The following is a 16,541-nucleotide window of genomic DNA, read 5'->3' on the forward strand; positions in this document are numbered from 1 at the left end:
AATTACTAAAACGTGAGTCGGTGAGTTGTGCTATGTTGAGGGGCGGCTACAAAGCCAGTTACGGCGAGTTTCTCACACACTTCCTGCCTCTCTCCATGTGATGGGCTATGCCATTTTGGGATTCTACTAACAAGAAGCCTGACACTAGATGTGACCTTCAGCCTTGGGCCAAGAATATGGGCCAAATAAATGCCTTCTCTTCCTACCTTACCCAACCTTGGGCATCGTGTCATAGCAACACAGAATAGACTCAGACGATGCTTACAGCTAACTGAAGTGCTGAGGCATATGCTGGCCCACCAAAAGCCCTTCTTTCAACAACACAAACACATGGAGGGTGTTTATTGTGTACTTTCATACTTTAAATACTCACAAATTAAAATTAAACTCATCTCTCCCCCCTTCCCATTAATCACACTTTACTAATGTTGGTTATTTGAAAACTCAAGCTTATGACTCTGCTCAGAACCTTTTTTGGGAAAACTTTGGATCCATTAAGTCACTTCTCAGTATCTTTTTTTTTTCTTTTTTTCTTTTTTTCGGAGCTGGGGACAGAACCCAGGGCCTTGCGCTTGCTAGGCAAGTGCTCTACCACTAAACTAAATCCCCAACCCCTCAGTATCTTTTTAAAACATTAATTACCTCATTATTTGTCGAAGAATTAAGCAAGTAATATAATCTGTATTCTTGCAAGTCATTTTGAGTCACTGACTTGTTCAATGGCTTCCCCTTGATCACAAAATAAAATGAAACTCCTTGTTGTGGACTTTTCTAGAAGATTGCACCCAACTACTGCTGTGTCCTACTTGGCTTCATCATGGAACCATGACTAGACAGTGACAGACAGAGAATAAAAAAAGGATAGACACACAGACATATACAGGACAGACACTGAGAAACTACAGACACATACACATGTGTACCCAGAAAGGTGGGCTATTCGAACTCTGCTGGAGCTGCAGCAACCATGGCAACAACCTGGGACCTCAGAATGTCAATCACGTACAGCACAGAGAGAGGGTGTGGCTTGTCTCAGAAGGTCTCTAGGGACAGCCAACTGGGGTTGTAAACACTTGGGAGGAGAAAGCCACAGTTGCTAGTTTTTGTCTACACAGGTCAATTATCTGCACTGGGGTCTTTTCTATTTATCAAGCACACCAAGTCAGCTCAGGACCTGTGCCCTTGTGGTCCCACGCATGTAATGCTCAGGCTCCAATGGGACACTTCCGAGCTGGGCTGGGCTGGCTGCTTAGCTAGGTGGTTGGTTGGTGGCTATTTGGCTGTTTGGTTGGCTGAAGGTGATCGAATGGTTAGCTGTTGCTAGGTAGTTCATTTGTCTTGCACACCCAGGTCTCTGGTTAATCGTCCATCCTTAAAGAAGCTTCTGTTAACATGTTTTTTAAGTGCAGTCACCCCAGTTGCTCTCTATCACATCGTCCTATCTTATTTCCCCCACTACATTTATCACTATCCAAAATTATTCTCTTAAAAATGTCTTCTGGGTTTAGAGACCTTGTCTGCCCAGTTCACTTCTCTCCTACACAAATGTGCTGACGGTGCTGGACTATGGGAGGTAGTCACTAAATATCTGTATTAATGTGCATTTTTGTTCCTTTTCTTTTGTTTTGGTTTGGTTTGTAATAAATATACTTAAATAAGAGGCAGACTGGGTGACACACTCCTTTGATCTCAGAACTTGGGAGGCAGAGGCAGGAGAATCTCTGAGTTCAAGCCCAGCCTGGTGTACAGAACAAGTTCCAGGGCAGAAGGGAGTGGGGGGAAAAGAAGAGGAAGAAGAAAAAGAAGAAGGTGGCAGTCCCCTGGAGGACAGAAAGAAGTGACTTGATGTGTAGGTCAGAGAAAGTGGAGAGCATGGGGAAGTCTACCTGTAAGTCTACCAATAAGGAAAATGGCTCCTCATAGCATGTGTTAGAAGCAGCAGCCTCTGGAGAGGGACATCAGACCCAGGTAGGCCATGTGGAATGTCAAGTTTTTGAGCAAAGAAAAACCAAAAGGTGGCACTGAGTAAACCCAAGACTACAGCAGTAATACAGCAGTCCTGGAGACCGCTGTGGAAATGGTCTCCCCCACCCCCCAATCCCCAGTCATTTTGTCACTGACCTGGTTTCGAGCTGTAAGTACACTGTGATAACAGAAAGCAGGTTGATTATTTTTAATTGGCCTTGCCATTGTTGCTTGGTTTTCTACAGACAAGACAGCACCTTCCTGTCTCCAGCTAGGCAAGGGTATATAATTTCACGGACCACTAGAAAGGAAACAAAATACTCTCTGGTGTGTTGTTACCAACAGACTCAGTCCCACCTTCTGATGTCGCTGATGCTTAGCACACCCATAGAGACCTAGGAACTGGTCCTGCCTCTGTGAGTGGAACGGCCTTGTCTATAGAGTAGGTTCCAGGACAGCCAGAGCTACACAGAGAAACCCTGTCAAATAAATAAACAAAGGGACCAGTTTACACATAGTTTATTCTCTCTCTCTCTCTCTCTCTCTCTCTCTCTCTCTCTCTCTCTCTCTCTCGTGTGTGTGTGTGTGTGTGTGTGTGTGTGTGACACTACTTGAGTTTTTCCTAAAGTCTCACTCATTTTCAGGCACTGGAGACAGTGTTGGTGGCACAAACAAAAAGGATTGACTTTCAACTAAGGTCTGCCTCCTAGATATGGTCGTGGACTTACTATCTGGGACAGCTTGGGCTGGCTTCCTTCTTTTGCAGAACCTATGCCAGGACAGCTTGAGCAGAGTCAGTCCTCCCTTCCCTCAGGGGGAAGGGTTGGGGTCCGGTGGATGTGGCTTCTGCTCATTGGTTCCCTCCAATCTCCTTAGCTTCAGGGTCTGCACTTCCTTCATTATGTCCAGAACAGACAATTCCATCAAATCTTCCCAATGCAAAGTAATTCTTTGGGGGTTTATTTGGTTTTTGGATTCTGGTTTTTCAAGACAGGGTTTCTCTGTGTAGCCCTGGCTGTCCTGGAACTTGCGCTGTAGAACAGGCTGGCCTCAAACTCACAGAAATCCTCCTGTCTCTGCCTCCTGAGTAGTGGGATTAAAGAAAATAATTTTTAAAGATCAAGGACCTGTCAATCTTATTCACACCGTATATTTTCCTGCTCCTAGAGAAATGAATGATTATCTGACTGGATATCAATGTATTTATATTCACTGACTAGCATATCAATTCCAATTTCCAATACATGGCAGAGCATGTATGCAATCCCAGGAGAACTAAGATATAGGTTAACTTGGACTGTCTTGTTTTGTTTTGTGGTTTTAAAAAAAGCGTAACGAAACATCAGTCCAGATTTCTAGTGGTCAATTTATATTCATAATTTTTTAGTTTGAACATCTTGAATATCTATATTTCGTCTATTGCCTACATAGACTTAAATTAAGACCATTGACCTTAAGAATAGACGAAACCTGGGTTTTAGTACTGACTTTGAATATATATATATATATATATATATATATATATATATATATATATCACATTGTGTCACTGATATCTTTTTTCCTTGTACTTGTCCCCAAAACAGTGGGACTCAGTGGACTCACCAGATGGTGACTACAAGATCAAGGTCATGCTTCATAGTCTGCAGTTCACTCTAAATGAGCCTTAAAGGACAGCTGGGGTTTAGACAGCCTAGAGATAGACACGAGGCGTCTCCTACCGGCATCGGACATAAGGCATTTCACATTGAGAGGAACTGCATGAAGGAAGACGGTCAGGTCGTTTCTGAAATGCCTAATGCATGCAGACTCCAGGCTGAATTAATCCATGTATTCGTTTGAAAGTATTTTTCACAACACCTCTCACCAAGACCTCTGTGCTAAGGCAGGATCAAAGGGAATCAGCTGTGGCTCCTGCCCTCCAGGAGCTGCTCCTAGCAAAGGGCACAGTTGTAGGAGGCTTGTACTGGCTCCTGCCGTTGCCCGAGCAGCATAAACACAGAAGAAAGCATGCCGCAATTCTCCACGTGGGAGGCAAGCAAGGGCTGAATGTGAGAACAGGATCCTGTTGCAGAGTTTGAGACAAGGCCAAAGGACCGCTCAACGGAAGTGAACCAAGTACCAGAAACGAAAGGGATACACAGATCAGCAAATACTCTTTTTTTTTTTTTAAATACACCATACTCACCCATCTTCAAACCGGCATCATGCTTTATAGTTGAATTATTCCAGAGTCTCTGAAGTTGCCTACAATAGTTTCTTTGCATGCAGATAGACAGTAGGACTCGCAAACCCTGCTTCTCTGTCTGCCTCTGGACTGCTTGGGCAGATGCAACTACTTCTGGTGGCTGTGGTTCTGTAGCCTCCAGAGGGCGCGATTTCCTGCACTTCTAGTGGAGCTGTGGTTCTCTAGCCAACATGAGAATTTCCCAGAAGGCTTGTGAACTCAGCATCGCTGGATCCTATTCCCATAGGGCCTGGTCCAGTGGATCGTTAGGGTGGACCAAGGAATGTGCAATATAATGTGTCCCCACGGTATGCTGTCTCTGCTGACCCACAAGGACCTAAGACCTTTCTTAAAAACAGGCAAAATGTCTAGAATTTTGAAAGGGGGCCTTTCTATAAACCCCACAAAAGAAAGAAAAAGAATAGTGAAACTTAAAAGTTAGGTTGGGGGATGAGGGTGCAGTCCCCTGGAAGAGAGGCAGTTCTCTGGGAAAGTGCATGCTTGGCACGGGAGAGGTCCTGGGCTCAATTCTTACACCAAAGCAAGCCAAGCAACAACGCAATTTATAAGCTGTGGCAGTGAGCACTGGGTGCTAACTGATCTTTTCCCAGTTCCCTTCAGGGCAGCTTTCTCAATATTTTGATTACAGGAAGAGGTTTTAGCATGGCCGCACCAGGAAAGAGCCGATGGAAACACAGCATTGAATACAAGACCGCATGATCCAAACAAGCATCGTAGTCGTAAAATTGGACACTTTTATTTTATGTCATGGCTGCCTCCAATCTCAAGGGCTTTGCTTTGTGCCTTGCGAATGCCTAAGGAATATCCAAAGTAAAACTGAATTTCAGCACTCAGCACCCCCTGGTTGGGAGCGCAGCCCACCGTACTGACATTACTCATCTGTTCCCGGCTAGCTATATTTATCCTGTGAACTTTGAAGCGCATGTTATTTTTAACATAGCTACAGCTTCCCCAATAGCACCCAGTCTAATAAATACAGATGTCTTCTGTATTTATCTCTGAACCGTGCCTTCCTTGGACGCAGAGTCTCTTGTCAACGAGGATGAAACAGCTCTTAGAAATTAGTGTTTAATGGCCAGACCGGTGTTTATATCCATGCCAGGGCTTGGCACGACTGGTGGTCATTCTTGAAAGAAAAAATCTGCACGAATGCCTCCCGTAAAGAAAGTTAATCCCTAGTTACCGTCTGCATCATCTCTCGGCCACTTAAGAGCTATTAAATGCCCACGCTTAGCTCTGCTTCCTATTACGTTTCTGTTGTTCTTTTCCCTCGAGGAGAGAGGACCAGAAAAAGCTCCTTTGTATCCCAAATACCCAAGGGCCCTAGACTGCTGCAAGAACGGTAGGAAATGAGAATGATGGGGAGAAGATGGCTGTACCCAGACTCACTTGATGCTCCTGTGTGTACATCAGTCTAGATTCCCATACACAGAAGATGTAGAAGAGACAGATACCAATAGAGCAAGAGGCAAGTTCCGGGGACAGCTGTCAATCCACATTCCACTCTCTCCCCTGCCTGACACACCTCAGACAACAGCAGCGTTTCACCTGTCACTCAACCTAAGAAGGCTAAAGAAGCCGGAGCTGAAGCAGTCTTGAAAGAAAGCGGCACTGTTCTATGGAGTGTGAGAACAGAAGCAAATGGGGTAGCTGGGGGGGGGAGGAGTGGAAAGGGGAGAAAGAGAAACTCTTTCAGGATAAACTGTTCTCGTCACCAGTCTACACACATGCATGCATGCGTGCAAGCCTGTGTACACACACACACACACACACACACACATTCACCCCCACAAACTCCCCACAAGTCCCACATGCTAGAAGTCCAAACCTCTTTGGACTGACTCACCACCTGAACCCCAAATAAACTGATTGACTTAGGTATGAAGTGGACTTATTACTAATACCTTGGCCTCTCCGGGATAATTTCTTCATAGGTGGAGGGCCATAGATTTTGTTCTCCCCCGGTGACTAGTGAACTAAAGTAATTTTTGTTTTCCTTCTTAAAATTTTGTTTTCATTTTTTGAGAGTAGAATATAGTTATATCATTTCCTCTTCCCTTTTCTTCTTTTAAGTCTAGATACCCCTCCCTTCCCTTTTTCAAATCTGTGGTCTCTTTTCTCACTACATTTTGTTACACACACATATGCAGATATATACACATATATATTCTTTTTGTTTGTTTGTTTGCTTGCTCTTTTGAGACAGGACTTCTCTGTGTAGCCCTGGCTGTCCTAGAACTCATTCTGTAGACCAGGTTGGCCTCCGACTCAGTGATTTGCCCACCTCTGCCTCTCCACTTCTTGGATTAAAGGTGTGTACCCCATTCCTCCCCTCACCAAGCTCCACACATATATCTTAAATACATAAACACACCCTGCTCGGAATGCACCAGGCACAAGAGTGATGCACAGACATACATGTGGGCAAAATACCCATACACTAAAAATTAATGCTAAATATATGGTAAGGAGCTAGTATCTTGCTTGGCAGATGTGAAATGAAGGGACTTAAGAATTTCAATGGTTAAGAGCACTGACTGCTCTTCTGGAGGTCCTGAGTTCAAATCCTAGCTACCATCTGGTGTCTCACAACCGTCTGTAATGGGATCCAATGCCTTCTTCTGTTGTGTCTGAAGACAGCTGCAGTGTCCTTATATATAATAAATAAATAAATGTTAAAAGAAAGAATTTCAAACTAACAGTTTATGGGTGGGGGAAAAAGGCATGCGCCACTGCTGCCCAGCTCAGACTTCTTTGGAAAGTTAGTTATGTCAAATAATATTTTGCTGGGGCACACAGGAGAAAGGATGATTTGCTGGTCCAGACACAAGTGAAAGGATGTTTTGATATAGCAAACACGTGAAAGGACCTGTGGTGAAGGAGTATAAATATAACCCCACAGACAGTGGGAGAGGAGCACTGAGCTTTGGTTTGGTTTGCTCCGCCTTCCTATTCTTCATGAATGACATGCATGTATTGAGCATTGTTGAGCTCAATTTGTGGCACTGCTCGTGAGGTTCCTGTAGCAGCTTGCCTCAGACTGGTTGACAAGCCTGGTGGTTTCGTCAGGATTGAACTATAGCTGCTGGTTCTCGCCTGGTGTCTGCCTGCCTAGAGGACTGGTCAGCAGCTGCTGGGTCGTATTTGGTGTTTGCTATAGGACTAAACCGCTGAGAAAGAAGATCGAGCTCGCCCCTAAAGAACTATTGCTGAACAGATCCACTCCCCCCATATCCTAATAACTTTTCTCTTCCTCTACCTCTGCTGATGGTGGGCTAGAGGAGAGCTTGAAGCCTTATTAGGGTTCAAAAGTAGGCTGCTAAAGGATTATGCAAACACTCTCCCTTCCTAGGAGGTTGTGTTTGTGAAAATTCAGTGACAGCCAGAGACTGTGAAAATCGTCGAGTAGCGTGTGTGTGTGTATGTGTGTGTGTGTGTGTGTGTGTGTGTGTGTGTGTGTATGCATGCACACATGTACACACTCAGGAACATAGAGAAAGCAGCTATAATGGAGGAATTAGTAAACTGTCCTTTTTATCTTTTTGTATGTGTGTGGTGTGCTTGCTAATGTGTACAGGCATTCATGTACATGTGTGCACATGTATATGTGTGTACCCAAGGTTGATGTAGGGTGTGTCCCTCCATTGCTGTCCATCTTACATTGGGGCAGGGTTTTTACTTGATTTTCAAGCTCACTGATCTGGCTTGTCTAGCTATCCGACTTGCTCTGAGGACCCCTGTGTCAGCCTCTCCCTCTGTAGGATCACAGGCAGACCACGCTTGCCAAGATGTCATTTACATGAGTGTTGGGATCTGAACTCTGGTCCCCATGCTTGCACAACTAAAGCATCACCCACTAAGCCATCTCTTCAGATACATGTGCAGGCTTATACCCACACACATTAAAATAAAAACACATCTTTAATTAAAAAATCTAAAGCCTGATCACGTCTCTCCATAGGATCAGTGGGCTCTGGTGGGTCTTTCCAACAATAATTTCATTGTGTGTATCCATTGCACACAGTTCTGTGTTCCATAAGGACAGTTCCACACAAGTGTACATGTCACACACTCCTCCTCATGTCCCTACCCGTCATTTTCTTTTCTTAAAACTATTTGTTTATTTTATGTATGTGAGCACACAGTCGCTCTCTTCAGACAGACCAGAAGAGGGCATCGGATCCCATTACAGATGGTTGTGAGCCACCATGTGGTTGCTGGGAATTGAACTCAGGACCTCTGGAAGAACAACCAGTGCTCTTAGCTTCTGAGCCATCTCTCCAGCCCTATCCTTCCTTTTTCAATCCCCTCCCAAAATCTTTTTGTTCCCCTCAACAGTTTCGCTTCTACTTCTCTGTCATGTATATATGTCTGGTTTCATGTACCTAAATAAATTCTAGGAACTGCAATTGAGAGAAAGTACATCGTATTTGTCTAACTCTGAGTTAGACTAGAATTGTGGTCTATTACATAAGTGTGATGCTCTGCAGGCCTCAGCAGAACATCTCATAAATATTAATATTCAGGTAGCAGTGAGCTGAAGCCATCTCAATCAGTGGTGGGGAAATGATCTTAAGTGTTGTTTATTCAACAGTTTTCCTGTGCTTGTTCATTTTTGCTAGGTTTGCTTGTGTTGGTGAAACAAGCTTCAAAATTCAGTTACCAGTTTGTTTAGAAAATGTAGATATTCCCTAGGGGGAGGGGGATGTGCCCATGATGCTTGTTTCGCTAGTCCTGACCATCATCTCTCTCTATAGTAAGGACTCCAGGAAAAGTCTATCTGCAAACTGTAAGTCAGTAGGACCTCTTTGTTGTGCAATGATGGGGGAAGTGAGTGTGTGTGTGTGTGTGTGTGTGTGTGTGTGTGTGTCCCTCAGAGTTTTCATAGCTGTAGCATTACCCAATAATCAATACTTCTAATTTTTCATATTTTTATTTATTTTTCACAAGTAACTAGACTTGTCATACAATTCTTACTTCCCAGCCTCTTCATGCATCCTCGTGATTAATAAACACATTTTCATTTTTCCCCTATTACAACAGTGAGCTTGATGTATAAATGCATTTGTTTTGTTACACAAACAAGAGCGTGCACATTCTCTCTGCTCAGTAGATGTAGCATCGGCACCGGTAAATGTCGCATTTTCTTCAGCAACGAAGGAAGAGAAGGAAAAGAAGCAGCTGCTGCTGGGTAAGCAATGATCTGGAGACCAGCATTGCTGCGAGCATCCTAAAGCTGGAGTGAGCTTGGTGTTCGAGTGGAGAGGTGTTTGTGTCCATGACTGCAAGTCCCAGAAAGGGCTCTTCAGGCAAATTGGGAAGGCAGGCCACAGAGCACATGGTCGAGAGTGTATTGCTGGAGTCTTCATTCTGTTCCAAACACAATAAAAATTCAAAGAAGCAGGATAAGCAGGTGAGTCTTCCTTACAGTCCCTGTCAACCACCCACCTGTTAGACTGGCCAGGCTAGGAGCGTTGAGAATAAGATTCTGGGATCCTTAACAAGCTTCATAGCTTACGGCATCTTGGCTACAGGCTCTCCAGGGAGTCCTAGTAAGATGGCAAATTCCAGAATTTGTCTCTTCTCTTGCTATGCTTTGCTTTGTTTACTCAAAAATACATAGCCATCTACTAAATAAATCATGATGTTGTTTGAAGCATAGAGCAGCGCGAGCTATTAGCGCTCAAGCTTTAAGAAACGCTGAACAACAGAGCATGCAAGGAGGGCTTGAAGATAACATCCTAGAGAATGTGGGGATAGAGGGCTCTGTGGCCACGAGTGCTTCCTGCTCTTCCTAAAGGACCCCGCTTCCATTCCCAGCACCCACATGGGTGCGAGACTTCTTCCCAGCACTCACTGCCATTTCTAACTCCAGTCCCAGGGGAGCTGATGCTCTCTTCTAATTCACCAGAGCACCGTGTGCACACCTGGCAGACTTACATTCCTGCAAGCAAAACCCTCCCTCACAGAAAACAAAACAACCCCTGTCGCTTGAGTCATCAGGAGCCAGTTTGAAGCCCGTGCTGAATTAAGCAGGGAAACCCTACAGAGAGAAGCAAACAAAAGACAGAGAATCCTGCTCCCTTGCACTGTTAGAAGGAGAGCCTGCCCTTGGGAGAACACAGTTGGAAGGTCATGGTATGGAGATGTCTTATGTTTCTCCGGTTGTTGACAACTGGGGGAGGGAAGGGAAGGGGAATATGAAGTATTTATTGCCCAGCCCTTCTCCTCTCTCAGTAGGTTGGCAGTAGTCGTGTTTCTTCTTACCGCCTAAGGCTCCTAAAACATTTCCACTTCCACAGCTGCTGCCTCCTTTTGGACCTCCCTAGGAACTGTCCATTTCCCACGGCCTTGGTTTTGCTGGCTCTGGCATGCTCACCTGTCCTTTGTTGAGTTTTTCCCAGCCATTCACAAACCAATAGTTCCCCAGAGCCAACCCCCGCCCCCAACACACACACTAGAGCTTACCATTTATTTTCTGCAACAGGGCCCCGACTATGCACACTGCTTTGCATATTTTGGCTTTTAAATCATGTGTCTATTGTATATCCAAAAATTTAACACATACATTTTAAAACGCTATAATTAAAAAATGATCAGAGTCACAGGACGTTGGAAAACAAATTTAAAAACATACAAACTAGGACCCTGCAGCCACCACCATCCCCTGTACGCGTGTGTGTTTGTGTGTGTGTGTGTGTGTGTGTGTGTGTGTGTGTGTGTGTGTGTGTATAGTCCTGTGGCCATTCTACAATAGTTCCAATCACAATACAATCAGAATTATAAATAAATAAATAAATAAATAAATAAATAAATAAATAAAGCCACTCCTCACCACAAAGACCTCCTTTGTGGTCCCGCCTATCCTCTCTTTCACCATATAACCCTTGGCTAGTACCTTTATTTCCTGCCTCTCTGGTTTTGTTACTTTGAGAAGGCTAAATCAATGGACTCACACAATGGGTAGCCCTCTGTGACTGCCTCCCCTCCCCCTTCTCTCAATGGGATGCTCTGATACTAAGTTGGTAAATGTATCAACCATCTCCATCTGACCCCTTTGATCAGTGAGTGCTATTTTATGTGTCTGCATACCCTCACTTAGGTGTATGTGCCTTGCTTGTACTTTGAGGCCACTATAAACAAAGTTTCTAGTCTATGTGTATACACAGCTTTTTAGGTCGACATGAATTTTCATTCTCTGGGAGAAGAGCCTACCAATAAACAAGGTGTTTGTTTCTTGGAACCACTGTGCCAATATTCTCTCAGTGTGGCTGCTTCACTTGCAGCCCCATGAGCAGTGGTATACCAGAGATCCAATGGCCCCTCATACTTTTCATCCACCTATGACTGTAGGAAAAGCCCTCACCCTTCCAGTCAGGTTTTCTGATTATCCACCTGCAATTCCAACTGGAAGCCAAGAGCTCACTCTTCTTCTTTCCTCCATTACCTAAGACTGAGTAGCCAGGTAGTATCATGGGCCATACAGCAATGCTACAGCTTTGTCCTTGGATGCCGTGCTGGCTTCTGTCCTCTGTATCGTGCACACAGAATTTTTTCACTTTTTATTGGTTCTTTGTGAGTTTCACATCATGCACTTCAATCCGACTCATACCTACCCTTCCCTTGTAACCACCCTCCACCCTTGCAGCTCCCCCACCCCACAATAGAGGAAAAGAAAATCCCATTGAGGAAGCTGTAGTGTGTCACAATGTGTCCCACAGTCTACCCTTTTGTCCACACCTCTTTGCTTGCAAATGTCCATCGCCATGAGTCTGGTATGAGGCCTCTGGCTGCTACAGCATCAGTACAGAATCACCACTGGGACTCCTCTTAGATAGCTTGTTGTTGCCCTGCGTCATGGAGACCCTGTAGTTTTGGATCTATAAGACCAGACCCTTCATGCATTCCAGCAGTTCATTGATGGGGGAGATGTTGGGGTGGGCCGATTCAAATTCCTGGATCGGGGCCTGATCTGAGCTGGTCATCCCATAATGATCTACTTTCCAAATCTCTTGCCCTTAGGTCCAGATTACCAGCAACCCCTGCTACCAGGGCCAGCCCTACCCTGCTGCCCAGGTGAGGTGCAAACCATCTCTTCTGCTCTTATGACCCCAAAGTCAGGTCTCCTGCCTGCTGCAGGTGGGGAGAAGTGAGGAGGGGGAGGGGGAGGGTATCTCTCCACCATCCATGACGCTACACAGGAGGTGAGTAGTAGGACCAGCTTTCCCACACTAATATCCTTGGGGAGCTGGCTCTCCTGCAACACCCACAATGTGCTGAGCCCATCTCCTGGGTACTGCAGCTGGGTCAGCTCCCCTCCTCTCCTGTTCTCATGCACCCAGGGCCAGCTCTCCCATGAGGCCCACATGAGGGGTCGGGACAGTTCTACACAGCAACCAGACATTAACGTGTCCCATATCATCATGTTTGATGATAACAAATCCCTGCTGCTTCAAGGCCACGTGCCTAGTCATGGCTCCTGGTGACAGCACAGGCCTGAACCCCACCATGGTCCCAGGTAGCATCACTGGCTACCCGCATTAGTTCTCTCAGGACTGCTAAGCCCTGCTCACGCATCATGGTGCTGGGCAGGTGTCATCTCAGACATGGCCTGCCCCACTCCCCCAGATTTCTTGGTACCCAACTGGTAGTTATCTCAGGCTAGCTCCCTGTCCAAACCCCAAGATGCCAATCTGGTGGTCAATTTAGGCTCACTTCTCACCAGGTCCACCTGAGCGGCCCTATGCAAGGGTTGTCTGTCTCAGGCTCACTCCCACCGATGATCCTCAGTCCCATGTGGGGGATTCTTCTAATCTATGGCTTGCTCCCGGTCCTGGGAGCCATTGGGGGTTGGACTGGTGGTAGTCTCATGTTACCTGAGCCCCTGGCACAGGACTGGTGGTCATCTCAGGCTCACTTTGTGCAGGGAATGTTAAGCTACTAACATTCAGATATTCATAGGTCAGAACATTGAGCATAGACATAGCCTCTCTCCTCTCTGCCACCTACTGCCTCACAGCTGACACAGCAGCCACATCTGCAATGCTCTAGGGGCAGAACACACAGGATTTTTAAGGCATGATGGTGCCGAATGTCAGGCATTACATGTACCCAAATAACTTACCTCTATGTTCTATATTCTTCAAATCCATGGCTGTCCAAACCCAGCGTCCAATGCTGATTATCCTCCTCCTCCTAAAGTCATTTATAGAAGTGGTTTCTGTGTCAGTGAAGACCCAGAAACAGTTGGCATGTCCAATTGAACCATGTAAAGAGAGTAAAGACACTATTTATAAGGATCTGAGCAGAGTCCAGGCTCTCCACACAGCATGGCTCATCAGAGCAGTGAGCAGTAACAACGGGATGCCATGCCTACCAAGCAAGAGATGGCGATGCTTTCCCAGAGCTAGAAGACAGAAAGGTTCACAGGTTAAACTCACCAAGAGCTTAGGGAGGGGATTCTGCTCTCAGGAACACCATTGACTACATCCAAAGCAAAGCAAAGAGGACACTAACATCCATTGGTATAACCATTTAGGAGAGCCTCCTGCATGGATGGCAGTTAGTGCTAGGGATTTAGCTGAGGATTTAAACCCAAGACTTGGCACATGATTCCTAGGCGTGTGATTTGTAACCACTTTACTAAGCTACACCCCCAACTCTTGGCTTGCTTCTTGCAGTGTATTATGCCTTTATTTAAATTCTCTTATTTAATGCCATTCCCTCTTATTGGAAAGAAAGTGCTTCCCAGTGTGTGGCTATTACAAGCATTGAGAATTATTGCCCACACTTTTGATGCTCCTGCAGCAATCAAGCCAGAAGCAGGAAGAACCAAGGCATCAGTGGCCCCTGAAGCAGTGACGATGTGGACCTCAGTGGAAGCCACTCAGGCTACAAGAGCAGGCATTTCCCAGGTACCCAGTAACTGAACGCCAACGCTCTCTTCCTAGCCCACTCTAAACTCTGAGAGAGGAGAGATTGTCATATTCTATGGATCCTCCTAGAGCATCAGAGACAGTTTGCTGTGAGTGAGGGGATGAGGTTACTTCTATGGTCAGCGTTACACCATAACGTGTCCCGAGGGACAGCTACAAGTCATAACTAAAAGGTATCTGAGGAAAGCCACCACTGCCCTACATATTCTATTCAGTTCCTCCACAAGGACATCAAAGTGACTGGGACACAATGGTATAAAGGGACTGAAAAGGGTGAAACTCTGACAGTATTTAATATACGTGCAGCTGATCAAAGATTTTGGCTGTCCTCAAATGCTTTTCTGAGTCTGCCTCAGACATTGAGCCCCTGCTTTTGATGTTCTTAAGATCCATCCCCTAAAACCAACTCCCCTCCCCCAGCCCGTGGCTTGGAAGTGATAGCTGAGCCACTATCTTTTATAACCAGGCTTCTTTCCAACAGATTTTTCTGCATTCTGCTACATGATTCTGATTTTCCTTTCCCGAACACATTTTCTTCTTCCCAACTGCCCTTCGAATATGCCTTATTTTGATGACGAACAGCTTGCTACAATTTTCTGGGTTTCTCTGCCATATACAGATCCCTCTTATCTCACTCGATGTGCTGGGATGCGTTTGACCTTCTGTCACTGACAGCAGAGGAGAGAGGTCTTTTTACTGCAGATAATATATGGCAGACAATCTCATCTCAAATTTACTACGAGATCTGAAGAGTGAGGAAGAGATAGCGGAGGGCGGCTATAATTATTCCGTCTCTTGAATGTATTGCTGCAGAAACCTAGACTCATGCACAAGTAAATATTCAAAACAAACTAAAGCTTTAATAGCGACCACAGTGCAAAGAATGTACGTAGGTCAGTGATGGGTATTTCCCTTGTGCAGGGTGCAGAAGGACCCTGGATTGTTCCTCTATACTACACTAACAACAACAACAACAACAACAACAACAACAACAACAACAAAATCTCATTACTCTCTCTTTGCAACCAAGGGCATTCTCACATATGCTTTAACTTAATATAAAATTAAAACGTTGTGTTCATTTCCTAGTGACCATAGATGTCAACATAAGATAATTGCCTACCGAGTGGGAGAGGGCTGCTGTGAGGAGGTGTTCCTCAGGAGGACTGCATTTCAACTTCTGTAGCTATTAATGAAGAGGAGCATGAATACAGTAAGCTATTCAAAAAAATTTAGTCATTTGTTAAAAGTTTTTTTTCCATGTTTATGAGTGTTTGCCTGCCTGCACGCCTGTGTATCACGGGTGTGTGGTGCCCTCAGAGGCCAGAAGAGGATATCATATCCCTCAGAACTGGAGTTACAGAAGGTTATGAGTCACCATGTGGGTGCTGGGACTCAACCTGAGTCCTCCAAAAGAGTAACACATGCTCTTGGGTGCTGAGCCATCTCTTGCCCCAAGGTATTCAAATGTAAAAATGAATGAGTGCCTTGTATATATTCACACATGCATTTGTATGTAAGTATCGCTAGGTGAAGAAATGGAACACTTGCTGTATTCTAATCAGTAGCTCTCTAGAGCCTTCATTACTACGGATCAGTTTTATCTGGTTTTGATTTTCATTTGATAGTAACTATATCATATATGTTTACTTTTTTCTTTTCGTTCTTTTTCTCCTTCGGGGCTAGGCATCAAACTATACTAGGCAAACACCCTACCACAGACACCAACAGCCTATGTTCAGATTTGTAGTTAGTCAGTATATCGTGAGACTCAGCCATATCATTGTGTGCAGCGGTAGCCTATTTCTCCTTATGATAGGGTAGCTTGCTGTCTTGTATGTCAATGCTTATTCCTTTTGTCATTTCAATTTCTTTGAAAAAAGATGTAACAAAGTGAAGGTGAACATTTATCAAATTGCACTCAGATATAGATCACAGGATATCTATCCTCTTATCAAAAACATATGACCTCCTCTGTGCATCTCGAGTCTTGAATGCCCCGTCAGGTCTACTACAGCATCAGTAGTGGCTTCTGCAGGACCTAGGTATAGAAGCGTGCTGCCACAAGTCCCAACGCTGACTTCAAGCTTTGGAAGCATTCAGTTATCACAATGTCTATACTCATTTCAATCAGAGTCTTTGCAGGGACGTTCAAAATTGGTAGTTAGAAAAGAAGTCCAGATGATGTTTAATGTCCAGCCAAAACTAAGAAGTACTAAGCCAGGCTAGAATTCTTAACCCTTAGCCCCAACAGCAGGGCTGCCTACATGGCTCCTTTGACTGAAGATCGCTGGTCCCCACCACTGGAGCATGCTTCAGTAGGCTGGAAGTAGAAACCAAGAATTTGCATATTTAACAAATTTCCAGTCAGGCTGACACTGTTATGGTTATGG

At 45.0% G+C, this 16,541-nt stretch overlaps 1 non-coding gene across 1 annotated transcript; it reads right to left on the reverse strand.

The window, feature by feature from the left end:
• Positions 1–13,141: 13,141 nt before the first annotated feature.
• LOC116895021 lies at positions 13,142–13,271 on the reverse strand. The gene has a single exon (XR_004387207.1). It is a non-coding gene; the product is annotated as a small nucleolar RNA SNORA17 (small nucleolar RNA).
• Positions 13,272–16,541: the final 3,270 nt, after the last annotated feature.

Source organism: Rattus rattus, chromosome 2 (genome assembly GCF_011064425.1).
Source record: "Rattus rattus isolate New Zealand chromosome 2, Rrattus_CSIRO_v1, whole genome shotgun sequence".
In the NCBI taxonomy this organism is placed as follows: Eukaryota; Metazoa; Chordata; class Mammalia; order Rodentia; family Muridae; genus Rattus; species Rattus rattus.